The sequence below is a fragment of the Pristiophorus japonicus genome, chromosome 26, assembly GCF_044704955.1.
Source record: "Pristiophorus japonicus isolate sPriJap1 chromosome 26, sPriJap1.hap1, whole genome shotgun sequence".
NCBI classification, from domain to species: domain Eukaryota; kingdom Metazoa; phylum Chordata; class Chondrichthyes; family Pristiophoridae; genus Pristiophorus; species Pristiophorus japonicus.
This window is the reverse complement of record NC_092002.1, coordinates 2,212,686-2,236,171: the sequence shown is the minus strand read 5'-3', so window position 1 is coordinate 2,236,171 and position 23,486 is coordinate 2,212,686.

The following is a 23,486-nucleotide window of genomic DNA, read 5'->3' as shown; positions in this document are numbered from 1 at the left end:
TTGAGCTTGCAGTATCTCGTCTGCCTCTTTATTCAAGACATAACACCCAGGAAGGCCCAACGTCCCCAGGAAGGCCCAGCGTCCCCAGGAAGGCCCAGCATCCCCAGGAAGGCCCAGTGTCCCCAGGAAGGCCCAGCGTCCCCAGGAAGGCCCAGCGTCCCCAGGAAGGCCCAGTGTCCCCAGGAAGGCCCAGCATCCCCAGGAAGGCCCAGTGTCCCCAGGAAGGCCCGGTGTCCCCAGGAAGGCCCAGTGTCCCCAGGAAGGCCCAGTGTCCCCAGGAAGGTCCAGTGTCCCCAGGAAGGCCCAGCGTCCCCAGGAAGGCCCAACGTCCCCAGGAAGGCCCAGTGTCCCCAGGAAGGCCCAGCGTCCCCAGGAAGGCCCAACGTCCCTAGGAAGGTCCAGTGTCCCCAGGAAGGCCCAGCGTCCCCAGGAAGGCCTAGTGTCCCCAGGAAGGCCCAGTGTCCCCAGGAAGGCCCGGTGTCCCCAGGAAGGCCCAACGTCCCTAGGAAGGTCCAGTGTCCCCAGGAAGGCCCAGTGTCCCCAGGAAGGCCCGGTGTCCCCAGGAAGGCCCAGTGTCCCCAGGAAGGCCCAGTGTCCCCAGGAAGGCCCAGCGTCCCCAGGAAGGCCCAACGTCCCCAGGAAGGCCCAGTGTCCCCAGGAAGGCCCAGCGTCCCCAGGAAGGCCCAACGTCCCTAGGAAGGTCCAGTGTCCCCAGGAAGGCCCAGCGTCCCCAGGAAGGCCTAGTGTCCCCAGGAAGGCCCAGTGTCCCCAGGAAGGCCCATTGTCCCCAGGAAGGCCCAGTGTCCCCAGGAAGGCCCAGTGTCCCCAGGAAGGCCCAGTGTCCCCAGGGAGAAAAGGAAGTGAGACAAGTAAAGTAATATTACAAGGAACTTTCCGGTGAGGTTACAATGGACCAGAGGCAGCAGAGAGGAATGAAGGAGGATGAGAAATGAAGGGATTACTGGTGAACTGCTGGACCTTTCGCCCTTCCCAAAGCTGCAGACTCCTTGGCCAACTGGACTTTGCCATTACTGGTCTCATACATCTTTGAAAAAGAAGTGTTTTCTTATTTAAACTCAAAAGAAACAGAAGCTGTGATTAGTTTCCCCAATACACTCACACTCCAGCGGAGAGAGTGCTACCCACTGAGCCAAGCATGTATTCGCTTGTTCACATGCTGACAGAGTGATGTCGCGATCAGCAGTTTCATATCTATAATACCCATTTCTAGATTTGAATTAAATATATTTCATAAAACGAGTTGTCAGTGATGAGAATTTGCATGGCAACAGAACAGAAAGCCAAAACCCACAGCTGACAGCCCGTACAAACGCCGCTGTGAAATTCACACCGCAAGCTGGACTCATTCCAAACCAGCCCAGGAATAGAGTGTGGAGTCACAGAGCGTTCACAAGCTTCTGATGCGAGTTGTGTGTAAGGCAAATCCTCAACAGCTACATTATGCATTGCTGATCTGAGATGTTTCTTCCCCAACTGCAAAAGTACACTGTCTCATCAAACAGTTGGACTTTTTCCATTCTTATCCGGCAAAGTGTGGAGCCATTCCTGGGAACATGTCCGTGGCTGGAGGCGTTCCTCCTGCAATGCATGCACCTGCGAGTATGCTCACAGGTCTGTAGTTGTAGGGCTGGGAGGCAGCGGGCGGTCGAGGGGGTCGTTCAGCCCGACTGCCTGCCTCTCTTCCGCGGTTACATCCGAGCCAGGGTGTCCCTGGAGATGGAGCACGCGGTGTCCACCGGTACGCTCGCGGCCTTCCGCGAGAGGTGGGCGCCGGAGGAACTGGAGTGCTTCATCACCCCCGGCAACCACATTTTAATTTGATTTAATGTCTAAAACTTAATTTGTTTCAGTGCCCCCCGCTTTTAGTCAGGGGGCACTTGTATAATTTGTGTTTCAGTGCCCTCAAAAAAACACAAGGGGGCACTTGTAAAGTTTTTTGGAGTGTGCCCCCCTTTAATCAGGGAGCATGTTTAAAGTATTGCAACTAAAGTAGTTATAAAGTTGGGAGTGGCTGAGCCAGTCACGTGATGTTCACAAGACTCAATAAAACCCCAGCCAGTTGGGTTCGGGGGATCCACGATGGGGCAGGTGGTTATGAGCCTAGTGGATGAATTGGTAATGTTTGTTAAACCTTTTGTTATAAACCTACTTGTTCTTAATAGCAATGTGTTGCTATGAATGCTTCAGCAAAGAACCCATGAAGAGAATACATCACACTCACCAAGTAGCTCCTCTTCATCTGCAAGCAATGGAAGTGGGCTATTCAACCGTGGGAGAGAGCACTAAAGCTGTTCGCAAGCGGAATCCACCACTCGCACATGCACCATCAAAGGCCGCAGAGCTGGTGATTGCCCCAGCGGTGCTGAAGCCAGTCATGGAGGTCCCCTCGCTGAGGTGAGCTAGCTCGGCATGGCTCAGTATTGCACCAGCAGCCACTAACCCTTCATGGGTAGCGCCTTCCACCTCTCCGCAGTGGCTGATATCCCAGAACGAGTTGCTACGTCAACGGTAATGGAGCTCCGAGATCGGAAGTCCCAATTTACACGCACCCTTATCAAAAATGGCCCACTGCAATGGCCCACTTTCCTTTGAACAAACTGCACTTCTCATGTTTAATTGAAGCTGAAGGTATGTTTCTCTTGCAGAACCATAAAATTGTGATTAATGATTGTGCTGTCCACACTGGATCAGTCAACTTCTGCGGCTGGAAAGCCACAGTGGGGATATTTAGGCACAGGCAGAGATTTTAATCCATTTTCCTACAAATGGCTTGGCGGGCGCAGTGAAAGCCGAATGTATTCTTGCTTCAGGAGGTGCTGTGATTGGGAGTGGGCAACAGAAGGCCGCCTGGCCCAGGGGTGTGAGGTTGTGGTGCCTGTTGCTAAGGTCAAGTGCTGGACACGGACGCTGCAGCAGATGGAACCAGAGCGAGCCTGTCTGTTAATACCAGGAGTCCATTGAAGCCTCTGGACCCTCCATAACTAACAGGGTAAGTCATGCACTCAGTCAGAAGGTCCGGGGTTCAAGACCCGGTCTGGCACTGGAGTGCATCGACTCGCTGCCTCCACCATGCGGGGCCGAGGGAGAGCTCAGTGACGGCCTTTGGGCGAGTCGTTAAGCCGAGGCCCTGTCTGCCTCTCTGGCCGGAGGGAACCAGTCCCACTCGCGCTAGTCAAACGGAGAGGACACGGTGCTCCTCGAGTCAACCAGCACGACGGAGAACAGATTCACTCATCGCCCATCTCATTGCTGCCTGTGGGATCTTGCTGTGTGTGCACCTGGAGCAACTGGTGAGCGCTGGGCGACAGATCAGGACCCCCGTCCAGGGCTCACCGCCCCCCCCCCCCCGATATAAACACAAGAATTTACATCGAGTAAAAGCACTGCTATTTGGAAAATCAGATCCTTGGGACCAGAAATTGGCATCCTCAGCGCCTCCCACTACCGCCACCAGGGGGCGCTAACCAGGTACCGACCTGGCGCGGTGAGACGGACTCCAGCCAGATTTTCCGGGAGGTTTGCGGCGGCGATACGGTGTCATGCCCTGAACCTCTTCGCCCGGAGTTCGTGACGTCATCGCCGCGCACAGCGCCCCGGACCCGAGCTTGGGCTCCGCCCCCTGCAGCATCGCCGGGGCGACAACACCGACAGTTGCCGGAGGTGTCCTTTGGGAGCCGCGCGCTCGGGGGGCGGTGCTGCCAGGTGGGCCAGGCAAGGAGAAACAATTACCCGCTCCTCAGGTTTGTGGCTGCTCTCCTTCACCCGCAATCACTGACTCACCGCGTCGGCCGATCGGCCGGGTCACGGCTGGTGTCGGGGAGAAGGGAAGTCTTTATTTCGCCCAGCCGGCAGCGATGGCCGTTCCCGTTAAGGGCGGGAAGGAGCCTCTGAACGCGGCAGCGCTGCCTGCCCCAGCGAGTCCGTCGTTCCCGCTCCCTGCTCCCCACCGCTGCCCATCGCCCCGTCTCGCCCCCCCCTGCTCCCTGCCCATCGCCCCCACCCCCGACCCTGCCCCACCGCTGCCCATCGCCCTGTCTCGCCCCCCCCCGCTCCCCGCCCATCGCCCCCACCCCCGACCCTGCCCCACCGCTGCCCATCGCCCCCACCCCCGACCCTGCCCCACCGCTGCCCATCGCCCCCACCCCCGACCCTGCCCCACCGCTGCCCATCGCCCCCCGCCCCGCTCCCCACCCATCACCCCGTCTCGACCCCCCGCTCCCCACCCTCCGTTCCCCCACGCCCCCCCGCCCCCCCCGCTCCCCACCCTCCGTTCCCCCGCGCCCCCCCGCCCCCCCCGCTCCCCACCCTCCGTTCCCCCGCGCCCCCCCGCCCCCCCCGCTCCCCACCCTCCGTTCCCCCGCGCCCCCCCGCCCCCCCCGCTCCCCACCCTCCGTTCCCCCACGCCCCCCCGCGCCCCCCCACGCCCTCCCGCCCCCCCGCTCCCCACCCTCCGTTCCCCCACGCCCCCCCGCCCCCCCCGCGCCCCCCCGCTCCCCACCCTCCGTTCCCCCACGCCCCCCCGCCCCCCCCGCGCCCCCCGCGCCCCCCCACGCCCCCCCGCTCCCCACCCTCCGTTCCCCCACGCCCCCCCGCGCCCCCCCGCGCCCCCCCCGCGCCCCCCCCCCGTGAGCGTGCTGCCGAGTTTCCTACAAGACATTTTTAAAAAATAAACGGACGGTTTTATTTTGCTCTTTCCAAAGAAATGCTGCAGCCGTCAGCTCACAGTTTTGAACGTTTCGGTTTCTGTGAATTGTTGCTGCGATGTTTAGGAGGTCTGTAGGGGGCCTGATTTTCTCCAGCCAGAGGATGTTAATCCGGAACAACAATCAGTAAAGGCAGCAGCGTGCGGTCTCCGGGGGGGATGGAGAATCAGTTAAACACACAGACCGAGGCTGGCGGTGCCCAGAGGTGTATTTGTGGTTTATTTTAATGTCAGTGGCTTCAAATCTTTAAATTCTTCTCCTGGCAGGTGAACTAACTCCGAGAGGCAAACATGCGATGGTGATTAACCGAGCAAAGGCGGGCCTCGAATCCAGAGCGATCTTCGCCTTGCGCTGATGGCAGGAGGCACAGGTCTCGTGTCCTGTCACCGACTGACGTTCATTCCCCGGTCCGCACTGGAGGATCCCACACTGTCAGAGGATGAAAAGGTTCGAGAGGAGCGATGTAGAAAAGATGTTTCCACTTGTGGGGGAGACCAGAACCAGGGACCACCAATATCAGACAGTCACTGATAAACCCAACGGGGAATTCAGGAGAAACTTCTTTACCCAGAGAGCGGTGAGAATGTGGAACTCGCTGCCACAGGGAGGGGTTAAGGCGAATAGTATCGATGTATTTAAGGGGAAGCTGGATAAACACATGAGGGAGAAAGGAATAGAAGGATATGGTGATGGGGTGAGGTGGAGAGGGGTGGGAGGGGGCTGGTGTGGAGCATAAACCCCGGCACGGAGCGGTGGGACATAAACCCCGGCACGGAGCGGTGGGGCATAAACCCCGGCACGGAGCGGTGGGGCATAAACCCCGGCACGGACCGTGGGGCCCAATGGCCTGTTTCTGTGCCGTACATTCTGTGCAATGTTCCTGCAATTTTCCACCCAGGGCAAGGATTGAGAAAATCTACCCTGTAATATTGGCTGACACATCACTCTGGGCGAGAGTCGCACTGTCAAAGTTACTGCCCTTCCGATGAGACATTAAACCAATGTTCCTCCTACCTTCATTAGAAAGAAAGACAGACTTGCATTTATATAGCGCCTTTCATGACTACCGGATGTCTCAAAGCGCTTTACAGCCAATGAAGTCCTTTTCGGAGTGTAGTCACTGTTGTAATGTAGGAAACGCGGCAGCTAATTTGCGCACAGCAAGCTCCCACAAATAGCAATGTGATAATGAGCAGATAATCTGTTTTTGTTATGTCAATTGAGCGATAAATATTGGCCCCAAGAATAACTCCCCTGCTCAGGTGGATTTTTAAGAACCTATAGGATTTTTCAAAGAAAAACAAGCAGCGATTTGATCCCTCAACCAACACCACCATAAACAGCTTAACTGGCTAGACGAGTTATGGAGGTTTGCGAGTTCTTGCTATGCAGTAAAGACATTGCAACACTCACTGCACTCCAAAGTAATTTGCTGTACATGAATGCTTTGCGATGGTTCCAAGAGACAAGACAATCTCTGTATAAATACAACTCCTTCTCTCATTCTCACTTTCAAAAAAACCAAAAATTATAACTGCAAACTTCCTCAGCATCTTCCCTCAAACATTCCTCTCTTGGTATGACTCCCCCACGCGCTTGCCGAGTGATTTTTGTTGTTACAAAATGTAGGATTTCTGTAAGAAGCTTGAGTAAGAGAGCGAAATACCACCGCTAATGGTTGCTGTTCCTGCTCCCGCCATGCAATTATTTCATCAGACAGCTACTTTTATTTCATGTAAAATTTATACTTTTTTTTCCGATAAACCCCAGGGTCACCTAATTCTCCCGAGTTGTATTAAAAAACAATCTGTATTCAGTGTAGCTACTGGTTCAGTAATGTACGCCAAACCTGTGCACCTCGACAGAAAGGCCCGATGCTCTTTAATGCAAGTTTGATGTTTCAACCGAACCTTAAACATGCCCTAAAGAAGTTGCCTGGTTAATAGGATATTTTTCTTGTGTGGAAACTTTTCGATGTTGAGACAAGCGGTGATGGGTCGAGTCGGTTACTTTGGGTCAATTCAATGTATAATGTATTTGCTTCCCGAGTTCTTTGCTCAAGAATTCATAGCAATTAAGAACTAGTTGGTTTATTAACAAAGGTTTAACAATCACACGACACATTACCAGTTCATCCAGCAGGCTCACAACCACCTGCCCCATCGTGGATCCCCCGAACCCAACTGGCTGGGGTTTTATTGAGTCTTGTGAACATCACGTGACTGGCTAAGCCACTCACAATGCAACAGATCTACAACTATTTTGGTAGAACGTTAATTCAAGTGCCCCCTTTTGGTGAGGGAACTCGAACCCACAAATCAATGGGGAACCTTGCCAAGTCAAATTAAAATGTGGTTGCCGGGGGTGATGATGCACACCAGTCCCTCCAGCGCCCACCTCTCGGGGAAGGCCGCGAGCGTACTGCTGGACACCGCGTGCTCCATCTCTAGGGACACCCTGGCGTTAACGTGGCCGCGTGCATCGGCTCTACAAACCCGTGAGCATGTGCACAGGTGCACACACAATGCACGATGGAAAGCTGCCAAGAACTGGGCCAGCCTGCTCCAACTGATCGCAGTGCTGCCGGGGCCCAACAAACGGTCATATTTTGGGCATGGGGGAGGGCGGACGCAGATCAGCGGCACGTGATTTGGGCACAGGAAGATCCCACAATAAGCAGGGAGATGCCCCATCTGAAAATATTAACCAACTTACAAAAATGAAGAATCAGTAAAGACTGTCCAGTCCATAAAACAGTCCCTTGATGTCACAATGCAACTGATACACATTGGGACCCCATCACAGGAACAGGAGGCCACCCATTCGGCCCCTCGAGCCTGTTCCACCATTCTACAGCAACCTATATTTGTATAGCGCCGTTAATGTAGTGAAACATCCCAAGGTACTTCACAGAAGTATTGTGAGAGAAAACATTTGGCAATGAGCCATGTAAGGAGAAATTAGGGCAGGTGACCAAAAGCTTGGTCAAAGATGTAGGTTTTAAGGAGCGTTTTGGAGGAGGAGAGAGAGGTAGAGAGGTGGAGAGGTTTAGAGAGGGAGTTCCAGAGCTTGGGGCCAGCAAGCACAGGGGGTGATGGGTGAGCGGGACTCGGTGCGAGTTAGGACACGGGGCACAGGGGGTGATGGGTGAGCGGGACTCGGTGCGAGTTAGGACACGGGGCACAGGGGGTGATAGGTGAGCGGGACTCGGTGCGAGTTAGGACACGGGACAGCGAGCACAGAGGGTGATGGGTGAGCGGGACTCGGTGCGAGTTAGGATACGGGGCACAGGGGGTGATGGGTGAGTGGGACTCGGTGTGAGTTAGGACACGGGGCAGTGAGCACAGTGGGTGATGGGTGAGTGGGACTTGGTGCGAGTTAGGACACGGGGCAGTGAGCACAGTGGGTGATGGGTGAGCGGGACTGGGTGTGAGTTAGGACACGGGGCAGTGAGCACAGGGGGTGATGGGTGAGCAGGACTCGGTGTGAGTTAGGACACGGGGCACAGGGGGTGATGGGTGAGTGGGACTCGGTGCGAGTTCAGACACGGGTCAGTGAGCACAGGGGGTGATGGGTGAGCAGGACTCGATGTGAGTTAGGACACGGGGCACAGGGGGCGATGGGTGAATGGGACTCGGTGCGAGTTAGGACACAGGGCAGCGAGCACAGGGGGCGATGGGTGAGTGGGATTCGGTGCAAGTTAGGACACGGGCAGCTAGCACAGGGGGTGATGGGTGAGCAGGACTCGGTGTGAGTTAGGACACGGGGCAGTGAGCACAGGGGGTGATGGGTGAGCGGGACTCGGTGCGAGTTAGGACACGGGGCACAGGGGGTGATGGGTGAGCGGGACTTGGTGCGAGTTAGGACACGGGGCAGTGAGCACGGGGGTGATGGGTGAGCGGGACTTGGTGCGAGTTAGGACACGGGTCAGTGAGCACAGGGGGTGATGAGTGAGTGGGACTGGGTGTGAGTTAGGACATGGGGCAGTGAGCACAGGGGGTGATGGGTGAGCGGGACTCGGTGCGAGTTAGGACACGGGGCAGTGAGCACAGGGGGTGATGAGTGAGTGGGACTGGGTGTGAGTTAGGACACGGGGCAGTGAGCACAGGGGGTGATGGGTGAGCGGGACTGGGTGTGAGTTAGGACACGGGTCAGCGAGCACAGTGGGTGATGGGTGAGCGGGACTCGGTGCGAGTTAGGACACGGGGCAGTGAGCACAGGGGGTGATGGGTGAGCGGGACTTGGTGCGAGTTAGGACACGGGGGAAGCTGATTCAATCAGATCATTGCTGATCCAAGATCTTAATCTCCATCTTGGTTCCATAACCGTTACTCAACAAAAATCCATCAATCTCAGTTTTGAAATGTAATTGACCCGCGGCTTCAACAGTGTTTTGGGGGGAGAGAGTTCCCGATTGCCACGGCCCTGTGGGGGCAGAAGTGTTCCCTGACACCACCGGTGAATGGCCGGCTCTAATTTTAGGTCCTGCCCTTGTTCTGGACTCCCCAACCCGAGGGAATAGTTTCTCGCTCTACCTACTCGATCGAATCCTTTAATCATCTTAAACACCTCGATTAAATCAACCGCTCATCTAATTAATCTAATGGAGGCGCAAACAGAGAGAAGAAAGGGGGTTGGGGGTGCTGGTGGTAGAAGGTCTGGAAAATCTTTCTCTGCCCCCAGCAGGTTCTGTAGCTCTTTGTCCAAAGCCACTGGGATGCCACGTCAAATGTTTTTTGTGGCGATTGTTTAATCACAATACATCATCGGGTGTGTAGCCGACGGGATCTTTAACTTTGTGTACTGAGCGGACGAGGGACCTTTACGAGCAGAAGACCAGGGTGGGACAGTGCAGGACAGCGCTGGCCAATAGAACGCTCAGCCATGGACGCAGATCTCGGCTTGGTGAGACCCTGATCACTGCCGCTGGTGAAGCTGAGGGAAGACAGAGGTTGGGGGATAAAGAAAACTTCAAGGAGATTGACACTGCTGTTCTGAAACTCGAGTGCTTAATCGGAGAGCTGGATTAGACAAGGCAATGAGGGCAGATAACCCGCTGAGCAAGGAGGTCAATAGTCAGCCAAAATACCCAGTAATCCTGCTGCTTTATGTGACTGCAGTTCCAATACTGGCTCTGGTACAAATAAAATATTGCAGCTAGTGAAAGGACACAGAGAAAGGAAGACTTGCATTTCTATAGCGCCTTTCACGTCCACCAGACCTCTCAAGTGCTTTATAAGAACATAAGAATTAGGAACAGGAGTAGGCCATCTAGCCCCTCGAGCCTGCTCCGCCATTCAACAAGATCATGGCTGATCTGGCCGTGGACTCAGCTCCACTTACCCGCCCGCTCCCCGTAACCCTTATTGGTTAAAAATCTATCTATCTGTGACTTGAATACATTCAATGAGCTAGCCTCAACTGCTTCCTTGGGCAGAAAATTCCACAGATTCACAACCCTCTGGGAGAAGAAATTCCTTCTCAACTCGGTTTTAAATTGGCTCCCCCGTATTTTGAGGCTGTGCCCCCTAGTTCTAGTCTCCCCGACCAGTGGAAACAACCTCTCTGCCTCTATCTTGTCTATCCCTTTAATTATTTTAAATGTTTCTATAAGATCACCCCTCATCCTTCTGAACTCCAACGAGTAAAGACATAGTCTACTCAATCTATCATCATAAGGTAACCGCCTCATCTCCAGAATCAGCCTAGTGAATCGTCTCTGTACCCCCTCCAAAACTAGTATATCCTTCCTTAAGTAAGGTGACCAAAACTGCACGCAGTACTCCAGGTGCGGCCTCACCAATACCCTGTACAGTTGCAGCAGGACCTCCCTGCTTTTGTACTCCATCCCTCTCGCAATGAAGGCCAACATTCCATTCGCCTTCCTGATTACCTGCTGCACCTGCAAACTAACTTTTTGGGATTCCTGCACAAGGACCCCAGGTCCCTCTGCACCGCAGCATGTTGTAATTTCACCCCATTCAAATAATATTCCCTTTTACTGTTTTTTTTTTCCAAGATGGATGACCTCACATTTTCCGACATTGTATTCCATCTGCCAAACCTTAGCCCATTCGCTTAACCTATCTAAATCTCTTTGCAGCCTCTCTGTGTCCTCTACACAACCCGCTTTCCCACTAATCTTTGTGTCAGCTGCAAATTTTGTTACACTACACTCTGTCCCCTCTTCCAGGTCATCAATGTTTATTGTAAACAGTTATGGTCCCAGCACCGATCCCTGTGGCACACCACTAACCACCAATTTCCAACCCGAAAAGGACCCATTTATCTCGACTCTCTGCTTTCTGTTCGCCAGCCAATTCTCTATCCATGCTAATACATTTCCTCTGACTCCGCATACCTTTATCTTCTGCAGTAACCTTTTGTGTGGCACCTTATCGAATGCCTTTTGGAAATCTAAATACACCACATCCATCGGTACACCTCTATCCACCATGCTCGTTATATCCTCAAAGAATTCCAGTAAATTAGTTAAACATAATTTCCCCTTCATGAATCCATGCTGCGTCTGCTTGATTGCACTATTCCTATCCAGATGTCCCGCTATTTCTTCCTTAATGATAGCTTCAAGCATTTTCCCCACTACAGATGTTAAACTAACCGGCCTATAGTTACCTGCCTTTTGTCTGCCCCCTTTTTTAAACAGAGGCGTTACATTAGCTGCTTTCCAATCCGCTGGTACCTCCCCAGAGTCCAGAGAATTTTGGTAGATTATAACGAATGCATCTGCTATAACTTCCGCCATCTCTTTTAATACCCTGGGATGCATTTCATCAGGATCAGGGGACTTGTCTACCTTGAGTCCCATTAGCCTGTCCAGCACTACCCCCCTAGTGATAGTGATTGTCTCAAGGTCCTCCCTTCCCACATTCCTGTGACCAGCAATTTTTGGCATGGTTTTTGTGCCTTCCACTGTGAAGACCGAAGCAAAATAATTGTTTAAGGTCTCAGCCATTTCCACATTTCCCATTATTAAATCCCCCTTCTCATCTTCCAAGGGACCAACATTGACTTTAGTCACTCTTTTCCATTTTATATAAGCTTTTACTATCTGTTTTTATGTTTTGCGCAAGTTTACTTTCGTAATCTATCTTTCCTTTCTTTATTGCTTTCTTAGTCAATCTTTGCTGTCGTTTAAAATGTTCCCAATCTTCTAGTTTCCCACTAACCTTGGACACCTTATACGCATTGGTTTTTAATTTGATACTCTCCTTTATTTCCTTGGTTATCCACGGCTGGTTATCCCTTCTCTTACCACCCTTCTTTTTCACTGGAATATATTTTTGTTGAGCATTATGAAAGAACTCCTTAAAAGTCCTCCACTGTTCCTCAATTGTGCCACCGTTAGTCTGTGTTTCCAGTCTACTTTAGCCAACTCTGCCCTCATCCCACTGTAGTCCCCTTTGTTTAAGCATAGTACGCTCGTTTGAGACACTACTTCCTCGCCCTCAATCTGTATTACAAATTCAACCATACTGTGATCACTCATTCCGAGAGGATCTTTTACTCGGAGATTGTTTATTATTCCTGTCTCATTACACAGGACCAGATCTAAGATAGCTTGCTCCCTTGTAGGTTCTGTAACATACTGTTCTAAGAAACAATCCCGTATGCATTCGATGAATTCCTCCTCAAGGCTACCCCGTGCGATTTGATTTGACCAATCGATATGTAGGTTAAAATCCCCCATGATTACTGCCGTTCCTTTTTCACATGCCTCCATTATACCCTTGATTATTGTCCGCCCCACCGTGAAGTTATTATTTGGGGGCCTATAAACTACGCCCACCAGTGACTTTTTCCCCTTACTATCTCTAATCTCCACCCACAATGATTCAACATTTTGTTCATTAGAGCCAATATCGTCTCTCACAACTGCCCTGATATCATCCTTTATGGCCAATGAAATACTTTTGGACTGTAGTCACTGAGAAATGCAGCAACCAATTTGCGCACAGCAAGCTCCCACACACAGCAATGTGATAATGACCAAATTATCTGTTTTAGTGATATTGACGGAGAGATAAATATTGGCCCCAGGACACCGGGGAGAACTCCCCTGCTCTTCTTCCAAATAGTGCCATGGGATCTTTTACATCCACCTGAGAGGGCAGACGGGGCCTCGGTTTAACACCTCGTCCGAAAGACGGCACCTCCGACAGTGCGGCGCTCCCTCAGCACTGCCCCTCCAACAGTGCGGCGCTCCCTCAGCACTGCCCCTCCAACAGTGCGGCGCTCCCTCAGCACTGCCCCTCCAACAGTGCAGCGCTCCCTCAGCACTGTCCGTCCGACAGTGCGGTGCTCCCGCAGTACTGCCCCTCCGACAGTGCGGCACTGCCTCAGTACTGCCCCTCCGACAGTGCGGCGCTCCCAACTGTACTGCCCTCCGACAGTACGGCATTCCCTCAGTATTGCCCCTCCGACAGTACGGCATTCCCTCAGTATTGCCCCTCCGACAGTGCGGCGCTCCCTATGTACTGCCCCTCCAACAGTGCAGCACACCCTCAGCACTGCCCCTCCGACAATGCGGCACTCCCTCAGTACTGCCCCTCCGACAGTGCGGCACTCCCTCAGTACTGCCCCTCCGACAGTGCTGCACTCCCTCAGCACTGCCCCTCCGACAATGTGGCACTTCCTCAGTACTGCCCCTCCGACAGTGCAGCACTCCCTCAGTACTGCCCCTCCGACAGTGCAGCACTCCCTCAGTACTGCCCCTCCGACAGTGCGGCTCTCCCTCAGCACTGCCCCTCAGACAGTGCGGCACTCCCTCAGTATTGCACCTCCGACAGAGCGACGCTCCCTCAGTACAGCCCCTCCGACAGTGCGGCTCTCCCTCAGCACCGCCCCTCCGACAGTACGGCACTCCCTCAGTACTGCCCATCCGACAGTGCGGCACTCCCTCAGTACTGCCCTTCCGACAGTGCGGCTCTCCCTCAGTACTGCCCCTCCGACAGTGCGGCGCTCCGTCAGTACAGCCCCTCCGACAGAGCGACGCTCCCTCAGTACAGCCCCTCCGACAGTACGGCACTCCCTCAGTACTGCCCCTCCGACAGAGCGATGCTCCCTCAGTACAGCCCCTCCGACAGAGCGACGCTCCCTCAGTACAGCCCTTCTGACAGTGCGGCGCTCCCTTAGCGCTGCCCCTCCGACAGTGCGGCACTCCTTCAGTACTGCACTGGGAGTGTCAGCCTAGATTTTTGTGCTCAAGTCCCTGGAGTCTGACTTGAACCACGACCTTCTGACTCCGAGGCGAGAGTGCTGTGCACTGAAGCAAATTGACATCCATTTGGAACACTTTCAGAATGTCACTGAGTGATGATCAGACCACATCAACATTTACAATGCCACTAATCGATAGCAAGTCGGGAACATCTCCCAGTGGTGACAAGGGGCTCCATTTCAGTGCGGAAAATGACCCGTGTCTGCTTCGAAAAAACTAGGGCCTGAAGTTTCCCCTATAGGTTTTAAAAGAAATGTAATATTTTACATCAAATGGAGGAAATCACAGAGGGTCTAACTTGAAGCCTTGCTCCCCTCGGTTACTCCATTGTGCTGTACCTCACAGGGTCTCCGCACAAACTCACACCTTTAGCCGTGTTAAATATCCGCTTCCTCTCACCTCAGTCCCAGAGCTGATTATGACCAGCCCGTGTGGAACAGACGCATCTGCCGGGAGCTGGGAAAGTAACTCGAAAGCACATCACTCATCGATTACTGCATCCTCAAACCAGAGGAATTGTCCTCATCGATCCATCTACACTCAAAGATCTGCCCCCACTGCCCCGCCCCCACCCGCCCAGGTTAAAATTCCCCTCCAAAGGCTTGTTTCAGGTACTATTCAAGGAAGAGCAGAATTGTTCTGCTCAACAATGCTCCTCACCCAATATTCACCAACTGGTCACTTAATCTCACCTCAGTGATATTTCTTGGATTTTAATGTGGCTGCCACACTGAACTTTGTGATTCATTGGCTGGTAAGATGCTAAATATACATAATGTCTTTTTCTCACTCACAAACCTATTGTGGGAGTACACAGAGCAATCTGAAGATTGCTTCTCGAGAGCCGAGCTCAAACCGGTGCTCCTCAAACACTCTCACCTGCCCATGGATCGTGACCTGGAGGAGGAATCTAGGCTGATGTGTCCGTGTCTGACCCCCGTGCCAAATTCTAGCACAGCTCCAACCGGACTGGCTCCTATCAGCTTGCTCAGCGCAGCCCAGAGATTGAACCTTTGAGCCTCTGAGAGCTGGTCCCTGACCAGAATCAAACGATCAGGAGCATGACTTTGGAACCGCACTAATGGACATTGCATTCCACTCAGCACTGTCTTCCTGCTCTCCTCCAACTCTCAAACCGGAGATGTCCTCCGCTTTACCCTTCGCTTCCTCCCCGCAATCTACAGGCTCTCAAATCCCAAGCTTTGCCCAACAATCTTCTTCTGAACTCTCAGACGTGGTGGTGTCCTGCACAATGGACCTCGCTCTGTCACGTAGCTTTCGACAATTAAAATCAAAAGCTCACATGATTGCTCAGAAATGCTCTGGCTCGATCTCGACTGGAAGAAAACAATTATACTGACTATTTTCAGAAGAACTCTATTCTTTTCAGGAGAAATTGATGTGTTATTGATGTTGTCAAAGCAATGGGAATTCAGTGATATTTAAACAAGTTCAAATACGATGCAGATTCAGCAGAACCATTGAAAAGTCTACCAGCCTCTGAAAATTCTATTTCACTTGACTTGAAGACAGATAATTGATTGTTCACTCTTAACAATACAAATAGCACAACTTGTCACTTAAAGTGCAAGGCAGAGGTAACCTGGGATTTATTCTCTCTCTTCGCGATGATCCTTTTATGCTCATCAAGGTGAAGAGAACAGAGCACTTTTGTCTCTTGTTATCACTTCATCAAGCTATCCAGCTCAGGTACAATAATACTTCTGGCATTGATATAGCGCCTTTGTAAGATTTGTATAAAGTTGACCGCATTTTATGTACCGGCATGCCTGGCGAGGACAATAGAATTGTCTGCCGAATTAACACTGCTGAATCTGTGAGCTGTTCTGCAATTGAGATATTTCGAAAGTGGTGTTGAGATGGCAGAACAAATGGTTGTAGCTGCAGGGGTTAATCCTTCAGATCTTGAGAGTCTTGTAGACATGGAGACTCCAATGATGGGGTCCACTGATCAACTGTCGAGTTGAGTGCTCAGAAGAAAAAACCCAACGACGGCCATTGCCCCGGCTGAATGGGGCACGTACACACTAAGGAACTGCCCAGGTTTGGGGTTATAGAAACTGCTGTGAAAAGACACTGCGGGACTGCTGCATTCGGAGGCAACCTGGTCAGTTGCCAGTTAAAGAGCCGCATCTAGTCACTGCCGAACCGACCACTCACTGATGTTAGTACATGCGAGTTTTTGCTCACGATCGCTTGGGCTTTCAGTAAAGAACTAGATCGGTGTGTGCTGATTGGTAATCCAGGATTACTGTGCGTAATGGTACCACTAGGTGCTGGCTTGTAATCTCTTGTTGGTTTTAAGTAAAAGAGAACTTATTGCAGAAATCTTTGTTTTGAGTGGTCTGTTCTGTGAGTCCGAACTCTAAACTGTTGGACGGGGCGAGGGGTAATTCCGCAGACCCTCGACCTTTCACTAAGCAAAGAACATGGCTCCTGTTGGGATGGAGTGTAGAATGTTTCAGTGTAAGGGGTGCCACACTTGTGTGGGGCGGACTGGTTGGGCTGGGTGCTCTTTACCTTTCCGTCATTGTTCATTGTTCGTAGATTTATATGTAATCTTCAGGGCTACTGACCGAGGGCCGTGCGACTCTTTGTCGGCCGGCGTGGACATGATGGTCCGGAATTGGCTCCTTCTGCGCTGTAAATTTCTGTTTCTATGTTTCTAACATTGTCCTTTGCCCCGACAAATATGCTATCTGAGAATTTCAGGAGATCATTCTTAGCGGCACCAATGGGAATTTTACCCCGCCCAATCCCTTCTTTGAGTTTCGTTGAGTGAGATTGTTCGAATTTAAAATGTATGGCCCAGAATCCCACGCCCTCTAAGCCCACATTCCCTTTGTTGTGACTCCCATATGCAGATAGAATTTTACAGCGCCATTCGGCCCATCATGTCTGTGCTGGCTCTTTGGTGCAACTAACCAATCAGTCCCACTTCCCCCTGCTCTTTCCCCGTAGCCCTGCAAAATGTTCCCCCTTCAAGTATTTATCCAATTTCCCATTTGAAAGTTACTATTGAATCTGCTCCCACCAACCTTTCAGGCAGCGCGTTCCCGATCACAACTCGCTGCGTAAAAACATTCTCCTTGTCTCCCACTCTGGGTCTTTTGCCGACTACCTTAAATCCGCATCCCTCTGGTTAACAACTCTTTTTTTCTTTCTAATGTTTTCAGCAGGATGAGGGACATTAGTGGAAGGAAATGGAAACTTATCCCATTTCAGGCACCCAGTATTGGCAGTAACCACAGAGCAAGCTCCATCTACTCCGTTCCAACTCACTTCAGTCCCTCCCTCAGGCGAGCCCCCAAAAACCCCCATACTGCCCAAACTCAGTTCAGTTAGGGTTAGGGTTAGGGTGAGGGTGAGGGTTAGGGTTAGGGTGAGGGTGAGGGTTAGGGTTAGGGTTAGGGTAAGATGACACAAAGATTAGTGGGAAAGCGGGTTGTGTAGAGGACACAGAGAGGCTGCAAAGAGATTTAGATAGGTTAAGCGAATGGGCTAAGTTTTGGCAGATGGAATACAATGTTGGAAAGTGTGAGGTCATCCACCTTGGGAAAAAAAACAATAAAAGGGAATGTTATTTGAATGGGGAGAAATTACAACATGCTGAGGTGCAGAGGGACCTGGGGGTCCTTGTGCATGAAACTTTTTTTGGATCACAAAAAGTTAGTTTGCAGGTGCAGCAGGTAATCAGGAAGGCAAATGGAATGTTGGCCTTCATTGCGAGAGGGATGGAGTACAAAAGCAGGGAGGTGTTGCTGCAACTGTATAGGGTATTGGTGAGGCCGCACCTGGAGTACTGCGTGCAGTTTTGATCACCTTACTTAAGGAAGGATATACTGGCTTTGGAGGGGGTACAGAGACGATTCACTAGGCTGATTCCAGAGATGAGGGGGTTACCTTATGATGATAGATTGAGTAGACTGGGTCTTTATTCATTGGAGTTCAGAAGGATGAGGAGTGATCTTCTAGAAACATTTAAAATAATGAAAGGGATAAACAAGATAGAGGCAGAGAGGTTGTTTCCATTGGTGGGGGAGACTAGAACTAGGGGGCACAGCCTCAAAATACGGGGGAGCCAATTTAAAACCGAGTTGAGAAGGAATTTCTTCTCCCAGAGGGTTGTGAATCTGTGGAATTCTCTGCCCAAGGAAGCAGTTGAGGCTAGCTCATTGAATGTATTCAAGTCACAGATAGATAGATTTTTAACCAATCAGGGAATTAAGGGTTACGGGGAGCGGGCGGGTAAGTGGAGCTGAGTCCACGGCCAGATCAGCCATGATCTTGTTGAATGGCGGAGCAGGCTCGAGGGGCTAGATGGCCTACTCCTGTTCCTCATTCTTATGTTCTTATGTTATGTTCTTATTCAAGACTCTTCCAGCCAACCATTTGGGTTGGGTTTGAACCCAGGTACCAAGGATCAAAGTCCGACCCAAAGCGTCAACTCGCAAATAAAAATGGTCCAATTGGTGAGCTTTCCATTTGTGGCAAGTCATGCATTTGTGTCTTTGTGACTCGATCCTGGTCAGTGTTACTGAGACAGACCCAGAGCTTTCGTCTGCATCTCGGCCAAGCTCCCCGTCATCTGTGAGTGAACGGAGTGACTACTGGGAGTAAGACGTGGAGAGGTGTCCCATTGCTACTCCCGACACCACAACACTGAGAACCAAGAGGCCTCATGCCCCGACTTCACTGTTTTAGTCAGAAAAGAAAGAGAAAGACTTGCATTTCTATAGCGTCTTCGACCAGATGTCTCAAAGCACTTTACAGCCAATGAAGTACTTTTGGAGTGTAGTCACTGTTGTAATGTGGGAAACGTGGCAGCTAATTTGCGCACAGCAAGCTCCCACACACAGCGATGTGATCATTTGTTTATTTTGTCACATTGATTGAGGATAAATATTGGCCCCAGGACACCGAGGAGAACTCCCCTGCTCTTCTTCAAAATAGTGCCATGGGATCTTTAACATCCTGCTGAGAGAGCAGACGGGGCCTTGGTTTAACATCTCATCCGAAAGGTGCAACCTCAGGCAGTGCGGCGCTCCTTCAGTACTGTCCCTCCGACAGTGCGGCGCTCCTTCAGTACTGTCCCTCCGACAGTGCGGCGCTCCTTCAGTACTGTCCCTCCAACAGTGCGGCGCTCCCTCAGTAATGCCCCTCCGACATTGCGGCTCTCCCTCAGCACTGCCCCTCCGACAGTGCGGCACTCCCTCAGCACTGCCCCTCCAACAGTGCGGCGCTCCCTCAGCACCGTCCCTCCGACAGTGCAGCATTCCCTCAGTACTGCCCCTCCGACAGTGCAGCGTTCCCTCAGTACTGCCCCTCCGACAGTGCGGCACTCTCTCAGTAATGCCCCTCCGACAGTGCGGCACTCCCTCAGTACTGCCCCTCCGACAGTGCGGCACTCCCTCAGTACTGCCCCTCCGACAGTGCGGCACTACCTCAGTACTGCCCCTCCGACAGTGCGGCGCTCCCTCAGCACCGCCCCTCCGACAGTGCGGCGTTCCCTCAGTACTGCCCCTCCGACAGTGCGGCGCTCCCTCAGCACCGCCCCTCCGACAGTGCAGCGTTCCCTCAGTACTGCTCTGGGAGTGTCAGCCTGGATTTTGTGCTCGAGTCCCTGGAGTGGGATCTGAACCCGCGACCTCTGACTCGGGTTGTGGGCCTGCTACGTATATTGAAATTTGCAAGCACAGAGCAGGAAAGTTCCCCCAAGGTGCTACCATCGTGCCAGTTCCCCAGAAGGTGTGGCTTCTTGGAAAATACTTCCTCATTGCAACACCGCCCTTTTCAATCTAAGTAATAAACACACACAAACATCGATAGCCTTCAAACACAAATTCATTTGCAATCTGACACATGAATATGGAATAAGACTCCAATGGCCCCGAAAGCAATTTCTTTTTGCATAATGCATTTCTATTGAAAACATTTTCAAGTACATTTATGAAGAATGTTTAAGACAAGCAACTGAAGGAGAGCTCATCAAATATGATGCATTCCAATCTCAATTGATGTGCTAATGCTGAAGTTGGAAATAGCATTCTTGGGGCGTGACACAGGCAGCTGTAGATAAACACAGTCCATTTAAAGGCTCCCTCTATTCAATCCCATTGTGTAAATTCCAATGAAGCTAATCTTTTATCCCATTCACTCTCTAAAATTGCAGTGCATCCATCTCCACCCAGTCAATAATTCCACTGAGAAAATCCCATTTTGTTCATTCCTTCTATCATTCCCAAAGGCCAATCCCCTTCCCTCTGTAACAAGCACAATACATTTTTCTGTAAGAAAATCTATTTCCCAGCTCCAACATCTCTCAGCACAATCCTCGAGATGGACATAAGCTGTTAACTTTTGTTTTTTGGGGGGGAAATATCACAGTCCGGGAGACTTCTGAAGTGTTAATTGAAAAAGAAAAGTGATTACTGTTCAGCGAAGAATTGCTGGGGTGTTAATGAAGCAATCGCAATGTTGTATGACAATCAGTTCAGCTACGTTTCAAACCCCGTGCGCTTCAGTCTTGCGGCATGTGAACCTCATGACGTGGCATCTGTGGCTGATTCGGAAGGTCGAGCGGAAGGTCGCTCGCTAAAGCCGGAAATTAATCCAGTCGCACATTGTTTCCCCTCTCCGACTCCAATCCCTTCGCTACTGCGCCCAGGCACGCGGCAGCCATTTCCGCAAGGTTCCCCCAATTCTCCACCCTAACCTCGGCGGGCGTTTGGCAGAAAGCCCAGTGTGACTGGGACTTCCACCGTACTTCGAGGGGGGCGAGGGTCAGTGAACCCCCGTGGACATTGTACCCCGAGGTACTTTGCCATACTGCAGATCACAGTCTCAGAGAAACGAGAAGGTAGCATAGTGGTTATGTTACGGGGCCAGTAATCCCGAGGCCGGGACTAATGATCCGGAGACATGTGTTCAAAGCCCACCCCGGGCAGCTGGGGAATTTAAATTCAGTTAATTACATAAATCTGGAATAAAAAGCCAATGTCAGTATTGGTGACCCTGAAACTACCGGATTGTGGTAAAAACCCATCGGGTTCACTGATGTCCTTTACAGAAGGAAATCTGCCGCCCTTACCCGGTCTGGCCGATAGGTGACTCCAGACTCACAGCAATGTGGTTGGTCATTAAGTGCCCCCTGAAATGGCCCAGCGAGACTCATTGTACCAAACCTCAGCGACAGAGTCAGCACTGTGGGAGCACCTTCACCACACGGACTGCAGCGGTTCAAGAAGGCAGCTCACCACCACCTTCTCAAGGGACAATTAGGGATGGGCAATAAATGCCGGCCTTGCCAGAGATACCCACATCCCGAGAATGAATAAATTAAAAAGTTATTGCTGTGTGAAGAGGGTGTGAACTGCAGTGTAAATTTGAACACCCCAGAATAATCCTTGTGCTTAGGCTCATTGCTTGAAAATGGAGGTTCGATCGTAACACTCTTTAAAAAGAGGTCCCAATGGTGTCAATTAGATCTACAGCTGGACAAACAAAGAAATAATGGGAAGGGAACATACAGCAATGTTACTCGATCATGAAAGTCCAACACAAAAATGCTCCTTATGTAGACCTTCTGAGCAGGCAACTCAGTAGATGGGAGAAGATTTAAATGGGTTGTCACAACCAGTATAATCTGTCTGTCCAGCTCCACATTAAATATATTCAATGACCCAGCCTCCACAGCTCTCTGGGGCAGAGAATTCCAAAGATTCATGACCCTCTGAGAGAAGAAATTCCTCCTCATCTCTGTCTTAAATGGGAGACCCCTTATTCTGAGACTATGCCCCCTAGTTCTAGATTCCTCCACAAGGGGAAACATTTTCTCTGCATCAACCTGTCAAGCCCCTTCAGTATCTTATAGGTTTCAATAAGATCACCTCTCAGTCTTCTAAACTCCAATGAATATAGGTCCAACCTGCTCAACCTTTCTTCATAAGACAACCCCTTCATTTCAGGAATCAACCTTGTAAACAGCCTCCAATGCAAGTATATCCTTCCTTAAATATGGAGACCAAAACTGTACGCAGTACTCCAGGTGTGGTCTCACCAATACCCTGTACAGTTGGAGCAGGACTTCTCTGCTTTTATACTCTATCCCCTTGCAATAAAGACCAATATTCCATTGGTCTTACTGATCACTTGCTGTACCTGCATACTAACTTTTTGTGTTTCATGCACAAGGACCCCCAGGTCCCTCTGTACTGCAGCACTTTGTAATCTCTCTCCATTTAAATAAGAATTTGCTTTTCTATTTTTTCTGCCAAAGTGGATAACCTCACACTTTCCCACATTATATTCCATCTGCCAAATTTTTGTCCACTCACTTAACCTGTCTATATCCCTTTGTAAATTCTTCAGGTCCTCCTCACAATTTGCTTTCCCATCCATCTTTGTATCAGCAGCAAACTTGGCTACATTACACTCGGTCCCTTCATCCAAGTCATTAATATAGATTGTAAATAGTTGAGGACCCAGCACCGATCCCTGCAGCACCCCTCTAGTTACTGTTTGCCAATTGGAAAATGACCCATTTATCCCGACTCTCTGCTTTCTGTTAGTTAGCCAATTCTCTGTCCATGCCAATATGTTACCCCTAACCCCGTGAGCTCTGAACTTGTGCAGTAACCTTTTATGTGGCACCTTATCGAATGCCTTCTGGAAATCAGTGTTAGTTTGATTGTACAAGCAGAATTTCCCTTCCTCCTGGTAATGTGAGACAGCTGGAATTGTTATTTTTCAATATTTCCATTTGACTGCCTCGACAGAGTTTACAAAACAATTCTAATGAGAAGACTTTCTGAGCTTCACTCCACTGCCCAACAAACTGCAGAGTGGAGTAGCAACAAGGACTTGTCAATTGTTTGTGTATTCGAGTTGTTTGGTATAAAGTGCACGGTTGCCCATTAACACCTGGTCTGAGTGGTGATTCACTTTGTTCCTCGCTGGGATTTTTTTAATCCACTGAATTTCCAGAGACATTAGAGAACACTTTCTATCCAGAAAAGCCTTTAAACGAATCCAATTGAGGTATATATTCCATCCTGATCGGATGGGCTGCAGCCCACGTACATTCAACACAACTCCAGAGACAGCACCATCTGCTGACTTCCAAGGACTGGGAATCGGCTGGAAAGACGGCAAGTGGTGTGAAGCTGTAACTGGCTGGAAAGGGTCAGCGAGTGGAAGGAGGGTAAGCTGGTCCAGGCTCAATCGCCCAGCAGCATCCAACTCGCTGCAAGAAGCACACTCAGATTCAGCGGCAGCTCCAGTTCCATGCGGCGAGGATGTCGGACATGCTGATGGGGGGGCGATGGAGAGTGGCGCAATGGGCAGGAGGCTGGTGTGCAGCTTAAACACCGGCACGGACCCGCTGGGCCAAGTGGCCCGCTTCTGTGCCGTACATTCCCTGTAATCCTCGGAGAACAAAGCTGATGGAAGCAACGGGATTTTTTAAACATGAGACAATAAAAGCGGAGAATTTAGCAACA